The sequence below is a fragment of the Nycticebus coucang genome, chromosome 2 (genome assembly GCF_027406575.1).
Source record: "Nycticebus coucang isolate mNycCou1 chromosome 2, mNycCou1.pri, whole genome shotgun sequence".
NCBI classification, from domain to species: domain Eukaryota; kingdom Metazoa; phylum Chordata; class Mammalia; order Primates; family Lorisidae; genus Nycticebus; species Nycticebus coucang.
In genome coordinates, this window is record NC_069781.1 from 52,257,688 (window position 1) to 52,271,203 (window position 13,516).

Below are 13,516 nucleotides of genomic sequence, written 5' to 3' on the forward strand. Positions count from 1 at the left end.
CCAAACTAGGAACAGCCCAAATGCCTATCAGGAGGTGATTGGTAAACAAATTGTGATATATCCAAGTAATACAATGCTAACTGGCAAGTAAAAGGAGTGAACTACTAACATATTCAGCAACATGGATGATTCTCACAGACATTATGCTAATTAAAAGACACGACAGAGTACATACTGTATGGATCTGTATTTACAAAAAGCAAATCAGTCATTTGGGATGAGTGATATGGGACATTGTTAAGTGGTACAAGAGAACATTTTGGGATGGTGGAAATGTGCTATATTTTTATTTTGGTTATATTTGTAAAAATTCATTGAAAGAGTGACTTAACATGGATGCATTATTCTATGTAAATGATGCCTTAATATAACAAGAAAATGTCATCATTCTGCTTAACAATGTTTATAAACAACATTCTAGATAGAAACTATGGGGGCAGTTGTGCGTGATTGAAAACGACATGACTGTCTTCAGAAAGCTGGGAGTTAACATTGATGCCTACATGCTAATCAGAACCCGTTGAGTCTCTTTAGAGAACAAAACATTGAGAGGTAAAATGCTAAAGTGAACGAAAGTATATCCAATTTACAATCAAATAAAAATGCTATGGGAATAAAGCCAAAGAATATTCTTAGATTGGACTTGTTTAGCTTTCTAAATTTAACCAGCTGGAATTCTTTAAGTACCACCCTTATTCAATGTTTTGAAGTGAAGCATTTGCTTTTTATTTGAAAAATGCCTTCTCTGGAAGACTTAAGAGAGTACATTTTTATTTGTAATAAAGAAGATGATGGTTTATTATGGGTTTAATATATAGTGAGCAAAGATTACAAGCCCCCAAATGAGACAAATTGTGGCAAGGCTGGTGGAAAGACAGAATATACACTGACAGAAGAAAGGCTAATAACCTCCATGTGTAAATAGACATACATGTGGCTCAAGACCACAGAACAACAAAAAATCACTTTATAATATACGATATATTTTAGTTGTTAATAGTGATGAGATACAGGAAGTTTTTCAGTGATACAGCACTCTTCATCTTATGTTTTAATAGGACTATAAGACTCTCACAACTTTGTTCTGTTCTTCAAAAATCTTTTTTTTTTTCACAAATGTGTATTTAAAAGCATGAACTTCCTTATTTACTGACTCAATACTCATTCTGTTGTGTTCATTTTCTCATAGATCATTCATGCCAATGAAAATTTTTTCCATATTAGCTCTTGACAAAGCAATTAAAGCAGGATATCGAACTAGTTTTAACAAATTTGAGACGCAGTTTATTTTCTTTATCAAGCGATGTTATTCCCTTAGGGAATGGAAAATCACATCCAAGATACTAATTTTCTCATAAAGAGATTTGGAGGGATTCCTTTTCTCACTATCCCAATTAATCCTCCAAAGAAGGAGATTTCTCATGTTGAGCCAAACTCCAAGCACCAGAAAATGATACCATGAATTTTAAACAGGAAGCCACTGCGCCAGATATGGGAGGCTCCAGTACACACCCTCGGTGCTTCAGAATTAGGATAATCAACGACATGAATTGTGAGGTAGTCTTTTGGCTAACTAACATCTTTCACTGCTAACACTGTATTGTTGTCTTTTCTTAAAATTTTTTTTGGGCAATATTAGATAAAATTCTCATTCTTTGAAGCATCAGATCTTTTTGAAAAGGCTCCTACATATTCTTGGCCTCAAAGGAGTGCTGAGAAATGTAAGACAAGATGAAAGCTGCGAAATGCAAAAGACTTTCCTGATTGATGGATATATGCACTTGCCCTAGCATGGGTTTTAAATATTTGGTTGTGTAGTTCCAGTCAATTCAGCTGGACTAGGTATTGGTCTGGCCATTGCTCTAGAAAAACCATGAAGCACCGGAGTATCAGTTCTTAGTGGCTGCAGTGAGAACCCATGTGTCCGAATCAAAGGGATAGCAATTAATAAAAGATGGGGCAGCAGTATTCCCACCTGATACATTGAATATTTCCTCTCTTTGTTTTCAAAAGTTGAAATATAAGCAATCTTGCTCAAAATTTAGCCCTTGAAGACGCTATATGACACAGTGCCTAGGGGAAACGTTACTAGAACAGTTAAGTGTCATAAAGAAGGAGAAGGTAAAATAATTTACTTCTAAGATAAAAAGTATTAACAAGGAGTTTGTGAGATATGTTTGAAAGAGTCTTTCTGTCACAAAGCAAAAAAATAATTCATGTTCATTAATATCCAGAAATTCAAATTTTTTATATTAGAATGTACTGAAGTGAGGGATATGTGTTATTATTATAGATGATTCTCAAAACATATTTCATGAAATAAATGTAAAGCAACCAACTAACAACTTCTAGCCTAAAAGGACTTTTGCGTGGCCATATGCAGTTTGCCTAAATATTACTATGTTTACTGGCTGTGCACAGTGGCTCATGCTTGTAATCCTAGCACATGTAATCTTAGTGCTTTGGAAGGCCAAGGTGGGAAGATTTCTTAAGGTCAGGTGTTATAGACCAGCCTGTTTCTACAAAAAAAAAGAAAAAAAATTAGCCAGGCATGGTGGTGTGCACCTGTAGTCCCAGCTACTCAAAGGCTGAAGTGGGCAGATGGCTTGAGCGCAGAAGTTCGAAGTTGCAGTGAGCTATGATTGAACGTGGGCAGCAGAGCAAGACCTTGTCTCTTAAAAGAAGGGTGGTGGGGAAGGAAAATAATTACTATGCCTGTGAATGGTGAATAACTTGTTTTGAAGGTGCTGATTAATATACAGTAGCTGTGACAAGGCATCTCTTCATTGATATATTTGAACTGTAAGGTCATATGCTGAAACATAAGAAATTGTGAGAGAAAGGAATCACCCTTAGGCACTGAGTATGTGCAGAGGTTGGTGTGGCTGTGTTGCATAGCTGGTCTCATTTAACAGACTAAGAAGACAAGTTATAAACATTTAGTGAGAATGCTGCATTTAAGTTATAAAAATTTCACTTTTTCAGTAAGACAGGTTGTAACTGAAAGAAGTCATTTTGAGCTAACTGCATGTTTTAAAACATTATTTCTTTTAAATCTGTTGATAATTAAATGTGGAGCCATGTGGTTCAGATAGCAAGCATAAGTCTACAATCTCAAGAAGAAATGGATAAATTCTTAGCAACTTACATGGACTTTTTTTAATGGATTTTATTATTTGAGGTACATTTTCTCTATATCTAATTTATTGAGAGTTTTTATCATGAAAGGATGTTGAATTTTGTCAAATGCCTTTCCCTACCTATTGAGATTATTTTTCATTTTGTTAAATCATATGATTTTTATTCTCCATTTTTTGTGGTTTATTACATTGATTGATTTACATATTTTGAACCATCTTTGTGTCCCAGGGATAAATTCCACTTGATCACAGTCACAGTGCATGATTCTTTCAATGTACAGTTTAATTTGGTTTGCTGGTATTGTATTATAGATGTTTACATCAATTTCATCAGGGTTATTGGCCCATAATTTTTTTTCATCGCAATTTCCTTGTCTATTTTTGGTATCAGGTTAATACTGGTCTTGTACAAAGAATTTGAAACTATTTCCTCCTTTTCAGTGTTTCAGGAGAGTTTGAGAAGAATTGCTAGTAATTTTTTTAAATGTTTGCTAAAGTTTAGTACTTGGTCCTGGGCTTTTCTTTCTCTTAAGATTTTTGATTATTACTGCAGTCTCCTTACTCATAATTGGTCTGCTCAGATTTTCTTTATGATTCAGTTTTGGTAGGTTTTATGTGTCTAAATATTCATCCATTTTATCTGAATAGGTTATCCAATTCATTGGTGTGTAATTGATCATAGTGGTTTCTTACGATCCTATGTATTCCTGTGAAATCAGTTGTCATGTTTTCTCTTTCATTTCTATTCATTTGAGTTTTCTCTATTTTTTCTTAGTCTAGCTAAGGTTTTATCAATTTTATCTTTTCCAAAAGTCTACTCTTAGTTTTTGACCTTTTTTTTATTGCTTTTCTAACATCTCTTTCATTTCTTTCTTTCTTTTTTTTTAATATGGAACTTTTCACGAATTTGTGTGTCATCCTTGCACAGGGGTCATGCTAATCTTCTCTGTATTGTTCCAATTTTAGTATATGTGCTGCTGAAGCGAGCACTCTTTCATTTATTTCTATTCTGATCTTTGTTTCTTCCTCCCTTCAACTTGGTTAGGGATCCTGAAACTCTTTCAGACTTTTTCTACATATGTACTCACTCCATCCCTCCTGTTCCATCTTGTGTGTGATGGGGTAGTTCTTAAGACTGCACAAAGCCAGGCTCAGTGCTAAGAGCCCCCATGCTTTTCCCCTAGGGAGTACCCTAACATTGGAGCGCAGTTTGCGTGCCTTCTTCCAATCCCACAGGGTTGAGCTGGTTGACTGTGTGTACTCCTCCTAAGCCATTTAAAAATTCTAATACTTACTGTCTGGGGATGTGGATAGATTCTGGGAGTTTGCCAAAGGGCAGTGAGGGGGAAGAATGAGGTATGCAGACATTTGAGGGTGCCAGAGCTCCAATTTGTTGGGTCTATAGGCAAAGCATTCCCTTAGAGGCATGGACGTGGGCTTCCTGATGGCGTCTAAGAAGTGGTTAATAGGATATGCAATCTTTTTGAGTCTCAACCTTTGGTTGTCACAAGGCTTTGGCTCTCTTCCCTGCAGCTAACTTGTCCCAGACACTTGGTCTCGATAATCCCTTCACTATTCTAGATAGGATGAGAGAGAAGGGGGCCTCTTGTGCAGCAACCTACATAGCTAGGAAATCCTACTGGTTCACTGCACACTCAATTTCCTCTGTGGGAGGAGTATGGCTGATGAGGTCTCTCTTGATACTGAGCTGTGTTACTTTGGGGGAGAAATGGCACAGATAAAGTAAAATAAGATTTGTTTGCTTTTCTATTTTCAATGTGTTAATAGTCAGATTTTTTGATGCAACAGTGTGCTGCAACTCCTCTCAACTGTATTCTTGAGCTCCCACCAAGGTACGTTTGTCCATATGGTAGTTAAAATAGGTGCACTGTGTGAATTGATGGCTGGAAACTTCTATTTGGCCATTTTACTGATGTCATCCTTCCTGAGGTGATTTTCTTATAAATTCCCAAATTGAAGAACCTGTCAGATATTTAGTTATCCATATGATGAGGACTTCGGTAAATATAATAAATTCATGTGCTCAGAATAGGGATGTCAGGCCCCTTTAAGAAGGTTTCTGTAACACATTCTGGGTGTGCTAGACCACAGATAAAATGTACTTTTTTAAAAAGGGGGAATATAAATATTTTTAATAAGCTATGATACCAAGTTGAAATTATATGCTATAGTTCAAAATTTGGTTTACTGTAATCACACATTTTTATAGAATACATATAAATTGTAGAAATTTTATACAAATTTCTATAAGCCTAATTTTATCTTACTGACTTTTACTAAACTTTTTGACCTAAAGAATAAGCAAGATATGAGAGACAAACTGGAAACCTTGAACGTCAAATATGTTATTAAAGCAACAGATATATATTGGGGGAAAAAAGAATAATAAAGCATATGCTTGTTTGTTTTTTACCTCATTATTGAAGCCACCACACAGCAATTCCAAGGATAAAGCTCAGTATGAGTTTCTATATCAAGAAAATACAATTTTATTCCTATGAAATTTCTGTTTTCCGAGGTCAGGGATATGCCTTTTGTTGGCTTTGTGGCTTGGTACCATGAATGTCCTTACGTATTGCCCGGAATTCTTTGACACTTTGAGAAGTGTAGAAGAGTGTTGGAGCTATTGGGGATCTCATGGACCCCAACCCGGGACAGTGGTCAGCAAGGGAGATGGTGCTGGGGAAAATAAGAGATTTTACACCAACTTTATGGCATAAAGCCTACAAGCCTACATTGTTTCATGTACCAATCAGCAGTTTGAAAGCAATACAGTAACCTGTCCTGATTCTCAGGAGTCTTTTTATTGAGTACCTGACAGAGTATATGTTCACGGATGCACAGCAGTCAGCAGTCAATGTTAAAAAATGGGAGAGGGGAGGTTACAGCCCCCAGAAAGTTTGGGCAAATGGTAAACCGGGATAGAGGGTAATGGAACATCTGAAGAAGCCAGTTAACAGTGCAAGCAGGAGAGAGAGGGGGAAGAGCAAGTCTTATCTCCCAGGCAGACATCTCAGCTTCTCTAGTCTAAGCTACTAATTGATGGACTCAGCTCACCTGCACTGCTGATTTCCCCATGCAGGGATAGTCATACGGACGTTCCCATGACTGGGTACCATATCCTGAGTTGGAAGGTCTGTGAGGAATTCAGCCTGTCTACCTCCCACATGGAGCCACAGTCACGAAGCTAGTGACTAGGTGGCTGTGGGAAGGAGCAGAGGAAGCATAGAGTGCACTTCTGAAGCAACTTCAGAGAGGATCAGGTGATACATGAAGCATACTGTGACATCTACGAAGATCATGAAGTGCTAAGATTCACAAGTTACACGTTCACTGTGAAGCACAAAGATAAATACAGTCACGAGGTGCTTGATAAGAATTCATTGGTAGGTGATTTTGTTGTGTAAACATAGAGTGTGCTTACATGAACTTAGATGGCACAGCTGATGGCACACCCGGGCTATATGGCATAGCCTGTTGCTCCTGGGCTGCAACCCTGTACAGCATCTTCCTATCTGGAGTACTGCAGGCAATTTTAATACATGACAGTTAATTGCATGTCTAAAAATATCTAAACCTAGAAAAGGTACAGTCAAAATAGGATATAAAAGATAAAAAATGGTCTATCTGTGTAAGGCACTTATCATAAAGTTGCTCTGGATGAGTCAGTGAGTGAATGGTGATGCCTAGACCATTACTGTACCCTATTATAGACTACATAAACACTGAAAACTTAGGCTATTTTAAATTTATAAAGAAAAATTCTTTCTTTAATAATAAATTAACCATAGCTTACTATAACTTTTTCACCTTATAATTCTTTTGTAATATTTTAGTTTAAACACAAATACATTTTTTAGAGTGGTACACAAATATTTTTCTTCTTTATATCCTTATTCTATATGCCTTTTTCTATTTTAATTTTTTATTCTTTTTTACTTTTTAATTTTTTTTGTTAAAAACTAAGACAAATACAACCCCCGCCCCCTCCAATAAGCCTAGGCCTTCAGGGTCAGGATCATTCAATATCTCTCTCTTCCACCTCCACATCTTGTCCCCCTGGGAGGTCTTCAGTGGCCAGAACACACATCATATTGTCATCTCCTATAATAGCAATGAGTCCTTCCTCCTGGTATTCACACCCTCGTGTAACCTCCTTCTCTTGAGTGTAGACTGAATTTAATGACTTACTTCTAAGAAACAGAATACAGCCAAAGTGATGTTTTGTCACTTTTTAAAAAAATTTTTTGAGACAGAGTCTCACTCTGTCATCCTGTGTAGAGTGCCATGTCATCATAGCTCACAGCAACCTCAAATTCTTGAGCTCAAGTGATCCTCTTGCTTTAGCCTCCTGAGTTGCTGGGATTACAGGCCTGTGCCCCCACACCTGGCTAATTTTTCTATTTTTAGTAGAGATGAGGTCTCTATCTTGCTCAGGCTGATCTTGAACTCCTGAACTCAAGCAATCTTCTTGCCTCAGCCTCCCAGAGTGCTAAGAATACACGTATGAGCCACCACACCTGGCTAGGATGTCCCTTCTAATATTAGATAATAAAATGGTTTTCTCTAGAATGTTCTTCCTTGGTCTCTTGGATACTTCATTCATAAGACTAGTTGCCGTGTATTAAAGCAACCTCTGGCATGAAGGTGCGTGTAAGTGGACTCAGAAACAAATCACGTGAGGCCGGCTGGTGGCCACACAGTGAGCTTTGAAGTGGAATTTCTGAAGACTGAAAGCTCCTGTACAAATGGGGCTTAGAAGATTTTCTTTAAGTTGAGCTTTATGATGATTGTAACTTTGATTGTAGCCTCTGTGAGTTCATGTCCAAGGCCATCCCGCTAAGTCATTCCCAGATTTCTGACTTCTAAAAAGTGTGAGTAGGAATATTTGTTGTTTCTGTGCTAAATTTTAGAATAATTTATGACACAGCAATGGATAATTAATAGTTTTTAATAAGATGATTCTCTATTTTATTTGTCTTTTTATGGTTTATATATACTTGACATCAAGCGATTTGAACAATGGCCCTATGTTACTGTCCTACTTTGTAGTAAAAAAATCTGAGGTTCAAAGTCTTGTGAAAGACTTCAAAGGCAGAAAAAATTAAATCAAGATGTGAATTTATATCTGCTCAGTCTAAATATAATGTTTTTTCAACTGTGATCTTGTTTCCCTTCTCTTTTCACTAAATGCTAGCATAAAAAGGGGAAGCAAAGAAACTACTTAAATTTCCTGAATATATTAATGGATTGTGACTTTCTATCCTAAGTACCCATGTTTATTACTACATATGTTATAAGATCAAATATTGACCTGTATATAAAAGCAGTTAGACTCTGAAATAAGAGGTTTTTGTCATACCTGATAGTGAATTCTAGAAATGAATCAATCCCTAAATTCCTTGGGAAATGTGTGAGCCTCCTAATCTTGTTAAATTAGCTCTTTGTTCTTCTTTCAGCAAATTATGTGGCCCCATTTTAAAGGACTTTAGTCTGACTTATCATTATTAAAATAGCCGTCTACAATGAAGGTGACATTTTGTGCTGTCTCTGTGGGTTCCCCTGGCCACTGGCTTCCATCGTCACATCCCCAGTGCTTTTAATCTCCTCATTCTAATTGCTGTACTTTTGGATGCTGGCCCTGATTGGGACAGGCAGTTGAAATGGCTTGTACTGGGTGATTGACACTGCCTGTACAAATACCTATTCTCTTAAGCCCACACCATGTCACAGGCTGTCAGAGCTAGTCTACTGCCAGGGCCTTTTCAAAATCATAATTAAAGCAAGATGCTCACTAGTCAATTGCAAGTTCATAAATTAGGCTCTATGGAAAAAAAAATACTAACTCTTAGTGCTCTACATATAAGAGTTGAATAAATACTCTTTTCCTTTCCTTATGTTTTTGAATATAGTTGGTATTTGAGTCCATGGTTTCCAGATAAAATTGGCATTCGAATGCATCATATTTGATGTATTCCTGTAAAACCTACCAGATTGCCAAGTATTCTGCCCCCAGTAAAGATGGTTGATGGATGAACAGCTGTTTAATAGAGAGGAGGAGGTTTATGCAGCTTGTAAGAGCATTTTACTAGGTGTGGGGGATAAGCAGAGATCGGGTGTGTCTGATAAACTTATGAACAATTCTGAAATAATTTCAGGATGTATCATGATTATTTGTATTTTAAGGAGTCAGTACTGAAAGGGAAGGGCCTGTTTCTAAATGTGAAGTGAGCATATACACATTAAATTGATTGCAAGATGGCTTATTTTAATGATCTCTAATTAAAGAGAAATTTCCAGAAAGTCATGTGATTACATTTTGATTTTCCTCTTCCCTGTAATTTCTTCCACACATTCTCCCATTACTCTGTGGCTATAATTAACCTGTTCCATTTTCTTCTTGGCAACATCAATACTCTCATTGTTCCAGGGTTATGAGACATAAAAGAGTTATGTATGCAATAGACATGTCATAGAACCGCACAGAAGGAGCTCAGTAAGTGAAAATTATTAGTGATTACTTTTCAGTAATGCCAGTCGTATCTCAGAACCTCCATTCTAGCTATGGGTCTTGATTTATATTTCTATAAGAAACTGTGGTGGAATTCAAGAGGTTCTTCAAAAAATTAGAAACAGAACCACAGAATCCAGCAATCAATCCTATTTCTGGGTATACATCCCAAAGAATTGAAATCAGGATTTCAAAGAGATTTGAGCACTGCTACATTCACTGCAGCATTATTCACAATAGCCAAGATAGGAAAACAATTTAAAGCATCATTGACAGATAAAAAAGAGAATGTGGTATATTATTTGTCTTTAAAAATAGAAGGAAATCCTGCTGTAGGTGACATCACAGATGAACCTTGAGCACATTATGCTGAGTGAAATTAGTCAAAGAAGGAAGAATTCCACTCATTTCCATGTAAGTATGATTCCACTTGAATGGAATATCCAGAATAATCAAATTCATAGAAACAGACAACAGAAGGGTGTCCCCTGATGCAGGGGGCAGTTGCTATTTGATTGGTGTAAAGTTTCAGTTATACAAAACGAGTTTTAGAGATTTGCTGCGACATTGTGCCTATAGTTAACAGCACTGTATCATGCACTTAAAAATTTGAGAGAGCAGAGCTCATGTTATATTCTTACCACCAAGACAAGAATAGCTGTTATAATAATATAATTCTTTTAAGATTTACCTCCAAAGCTGTCCTGCCCATTATTCCCAGAATATGATTATTGTAAAAAACCCCATATATATTTAAGTCTAAGACTATCTTACTCACAAAATCAAACTTCAGAGATAAAAGAATCTTGATTGGTCAGAATTGTCCTATAGTTTCGTGTGAGTTTTAAATTCACATCCCTGTTTGAAGGCAGATTTTTTTTTTTTTTTTTGAGGCAGAGTCTCACTCTGTCACTCAGGGTAGGGTGCAGTGGTATCCTACCTTCCAGCAACCTCAAAGTCCTGGGCTCAAGCAATCCTCTTGCCTTAGCCTCCTGAGTAGATGGGACTACAGTCACCTACCACGGCTATCTTTTTAGAGACGGAGTCTCGCTCTTGCTCAGGCTGGTCTGGAATTCTTGAGTTTGGGCGATCCACCGCCTTGGCCTCCCAGAGTGCTAGGATTACAGGCAAAAATTAGGCAGACTTCTAATGAATTTTTTTCAATGAATATTTTTGAGATTATAACAATAGACTATCTAGGTCAGTGGTTTTCTGACCTGACCTAGGTTGCAACCCACCTGTATTAAAGGGCCACAGCATTAGAAAGATTGAGAACCACTGATCTAGGTGAATGAGTTAATACAATTAATATTTATTAAGTATTTAAGAGAAATGAGCACCCACTTTTTGATAAATGCTGAAGGTTTTCACAAAAGGCACCCTAAGCCCTAACTATATGCTTAAAATTCACTTATTTTTAAATAATTTCCAAATCCTTTAACACATGTTATTATCACCATTGAAAAGATGAGGACATTCCAGAAGAGAGCGTTTTAGCCACTTGCCTAAGGTCATCTATCTTGGTAGGAAAAAAAAATAAGTATTATTCACCTTGGTGAGTCTTATTTCAGAACTCATGTACTCTTCGCACTATTTTGCTGCCTTCCTGGAGCTCATTTTCTAGTCCTGGGAAATTTCCGTCTGACATTGGATAGGGTTCCTGAGCTTGAGACAAAGGCTTGGGATCAGGTCATTTATGGAAGGAGAGCTTTGAAAGAAAATGAGCAAAGCAAGATGGGGCAGGGAGTAAACTAAGTAATGATGCTGTCCCAGCTGGAGCCTAGCTCTGCTGATTCCACCAGGATCTCAGGAGCAGGAATTGTGTCGTGTTAGCTGCACCTCAAGGCAACCCGCAGGTGCTTCTTGAATCAGTCACGAGGAAGTCAGGGTGGTTTTTCCCTCTTCAGGTGGTCCAGTCAGAGCTAAAGAAAATTCTCTAGAGAAGGAGGAAGCTGTGAGTCATTAGCACTGAGGGACAGTTTGCAGTCTGGTAAAGGGGAATCTGTCTTGGGCACTAGGAAGAACCACCGCGCTCACCTTCCTTAACTCACCGTGATGGGGAAATCAATCAGGTAAAGCCACTGAGGAAAGCTATATTATGTGAATGCATGAACTCTCCAGATTCAACTAATGAGCTTTGGGAAACTGGCCCTTTAAGGTAAGAGGATAAGAATTGATTTAGACGGATTTCAGAACTTGAAGCACCCAGCAGCTAACAGTTCAGTTATGGAATGGATTCTGTCACAGATTCTTTTCCCTTAGCAAAGCCACAGTGCTGTGGTATAAAAATGGCCGTGGTAAGACTGACAGCATCCACTCTCTTCATCCAGCAACTCTTCCCACTCATTCTTTGAGGTATGTCATGCAACTTTGAGGAAAGTGCTGGCTGAAAACTAGAAGATGGAATCAGGAGAAATAACACCCTGTGGCTAACAAATTTTGATGTAAATAAAAAATGCTACTTATTTTCTCTGATATGAGTCACTAAGACCCCAATGCATGGTTTTTGCTTGGGGTTGTATTTATAAAATAACTCTGCTATGCAGAAATAATTTATTTTAGGCTTGAATGTGATAAGTATGAAACAGTGCTCATTATCATCATAAAAAACGTAAGCTTATTTAAAGAGTTTCAGTACAGAATAAGAAGTCCCAAACACTGGATATTGAAATGATGTGGGTAATGATTTCTGATGGTGTTGTTCTAGAAGGGAAAGATTGTCTCTATGAATCATAGTTCAAAAGGTATAAGCATCAGCCTCAGTAATGAAGTAAAATTTTCTTCAAAATTTTACAGAAAATTATATTTGATTGAAAATTATTCTCTAGGGTCTTGTTACAGTGGTTATTATACTTGGCAATAAAAGGCTTAAATTACAGTTTAAAATATGTGAGTAGGGAAAACAGCAGCGTTTATCCGAGGGAGGCCCTCATGCATCCCTGTCCCACGCATTCTGCTGTATAGTTAATCGAGTTTGCTTCCTTAGAAATCACTGTCAGGGCAGAATTTCAGGGAAGGCTCTACCACGCTTTTCCTGTCCTTCCCAGAGTTCCCTACTGCAGCCTTTTGCAGTTACTGCTGAAGTTTTCCACAGGCTCATGTGTTCAAGGTAACTTTCGAGCTGATGAAGAGCTTATTGCAAAGGGGTGTGTAATTTCCATCACATGAGCCTTGATCTTGTTTTAAGACACCTGTCTCTTCAAGTATATGGAGGAGGGCAAAGTGGGATTGAAGTGTCACTTTGTTGACCCACTCAGAAATCTTCTGATCCAGCAGTGGAAACCTGTTAGAAAGCTACGTTTCCCCACCTGTGCTCTGTCAGTGACCCACCTCCAAAATTCCCAAATATTTGGGTACTACTATTTGATCTTTCAAAGACAATACACAAATGCTTTCTCTAATCCAGGGTCATCCTAATATATTTAATAACCAAGTTCTTTTTCTTTGAAACTCTAATAATACCCTTGATGGGATGGAAACATGCACACCTTACAAAAATGATTTCAGAAATAACAGGCAACAGCATGGGGTTTTTGTGAAAAGGACAAATAGGAGCAACTTTTTGGATCCCATTTTCTACCTTGTGCTTTCCTTGTATCCTTTGCCAATCCCCTCTGATCCCGTTGCCCCTTGCCCTTGTAGCATCTCTTCCCTTTTGAATAAAATAATAAGGTGGGAAGTCTTTCAAGGAATACATTGTGGAACTGTTATGAGACACAAATAAAAAGACATCTATTTCCCCATGTCTGAGACTATCTGTATCTTCTTTTGCTTTTTACAAGTGAAGGAATCATATTTTCTAATCTTCCTCCCTAGAGGAACCTAAACATTTAAATAGTATATG

General features: G+C 37.4%; 1 non-coding gene across 1 annotated transcript; it reads right to left on the reverse strand.

Moving 5' to 3' along the window:
- Window positions 1–4,023: 4,023 nt before the first annotated feature.
- On the reverse strand, window positions 4,024–4,130 carry LOC128580009 (U6 spliceosomal RNA). Its single transcript, XR_008378373.1, has one exon. It is a non-coding gene; the product is annotated as a U6 spliceosomal RNA (small nuclear RNA).
- Between the last annotated feature and the right edge of the window lie 9,386 nt (window positions 4,131–13,516).